Source organism: Nannospalax galili, unplaced genomic scaffold, assembly GCF_000622305.1.
Source record: "Nannospalax galili isolate Female #2095 unplaced genomic scaffold, S.galili_v1.0 scaffold2160, whole genome shotgun sequence".
Lineage (NCBI taxonomy): Eukaryota > Metazoa > Chordata > Mammalia > Rodentia > Spalacidae > Nannospalax > Nannospalax galili.
Genome location: NW_008345983.1, coordinates 96063 through 97951, shown reverse-complemented (window position 1 = coordinate 97951; position 1889 = coordinate 96063).

The following is a 1889-nucleotide window of genomic DNA, read 5'->3' as shown; positions in this document are numbered from 1 at the left end:
ATAACATATATATATGTAAAGTATTCCCTTAAAATATTTTTGATTTTTCTAGTGTCTGTCCTAATGTTTTCCCTTTTGTCTATGATTTAATTGATTTTGATTTGCTCTTTCTTTTGATTAACTGGGCTATGGGTCTGTCTATCTTGTTTAACCTTTCAAAGAACCAGCATTCATTGATGTGTGTGTGTGTGTGTGTGTGTGTGTGTGTGTGTGTATGTGTTGTTTTCTTTATTTCTATTTCATTAATTTCTTCACTGAGTTTTGTTATTTTTTCTTGTTTACTAGGTTTGGGGTTTGTGTGTTCTTGTCTTCCAGAGTCTTGAGTTGTACTGTCAAGTTGTTTATATGTGCTCTCTCTGTTTTTTTTTTTTTTTTTAATGTAGGCACTAGGAGTTCTAAACTTCTCTCTTAGGACTGCTTTTAAGGTGTCCCAGAGATTTTGCTGTGTTGTGGTCTCATTTTCATTTTATTCCAAGAATACTTTTATTTATTTCTTAATTTCTTCTTTGACCCGTTCATGATTCAGGAGTGTGTTGCTTAATCTCCATGAGCACTATGGTCTGATAGAAGAAAGGGAATTGTTTCAATTTTTTATTGCTGAGATTTGTTTTGTGCCCCAGAATGTGGTCAATTTTAGAATAACTTGCATGAGCTGCTGAGTAGAAAGTGTATTCTTTGTTGCCTGGGTGGAATATTCTGTAGATGTTTGCTAGGTCCATTTCATGTAAGATGTCATTCAATTCAGATATCTCTCTGTTTATTCTTTGTCCAGTTGAGCTGTCTATTGAAGATAGTGGGCTATTAAAGACACCTACTATTACTGAGTTGGGGTTATTCTCTCTTTTATAGTCCTGAACTACTGATTTTATGAAATTGGGTGCTCAAAGTTTGGTGCACATATGTTCATGATTGCAATATCTTCTTGGTCAATCGTTCTTTGATTAGAATGAGGTAACCTTACTTATCTCTTTTGATGAGTTTTAATTTGAAGTCTATTTTGTCAGATATTAAAATTGGGACACCTATTTGCTTCTTAGGGCCATTTGCTTGGAATATTTTTCCCATTCTTTCACCCTAAGATAGTGTCTATCCTTGAAGGTGAGATGAGTTTCTTGAAGACAAGAGAAAGATGGGTTTCTTTCCTTGATCCATTGTACCAGCCCATGTCTTGTGACAGGGGAGTTGAGGCCATTGATATTTGCTTCTATTATTGAATGGTGTGTATTGTATACTGCCATTTTAATTTCGTTGTGTTTATTTGTGGCCCTATTTTGTGTTCCCGTTGTTACACCTTTCTTTGTTTTCTTTCTGTAGCCTCTTGGGCATACTCATTCCTTTCTTCCGTCCTTTGTATTGCTTTGAGTATTCTCTGTAGGTCTGGTTTTGATGACATAATTTCTTTCATTCTATTCATGTCATGGAAAATTTTCTGTTTTACTTCTACCTTGTAGATAGTTTTGCTGGATCAAATATTCAGGGTTGGCATCAATGGTTGTTTAGAACTGGGAATACTTTCTTCTAGGTTCTTCTGGCTTTCATAGTTTGTATTGAAATGGCAGCTGTAATTCTGATGGGTTTTCCTTATGTAACCTGTCGTGTTTCTCTAGCAGTTTTTAGTACTCTCTCTTTGTTCTGCACATTTAATGTTTTTTTCTATATTCCCTGGGGACTTTCTTTTCTGATCACGTCTTTATGGTGTTCTCTGTGCTTCTTGAATCTCTGTAGGTATATCTCTCCTTAATTTAGGGAAGTTTTCTTCTACAATCCTATTGAAGATCTGTTCGATTCCATTGATTAGAGTTTCTTTTCCTTCCTGTATGCCTATAATATGAAGATTTGGTTGTTTCATGTTGTTCCACATTTCGTGAAAATTCTATTCCTGTGTTTTT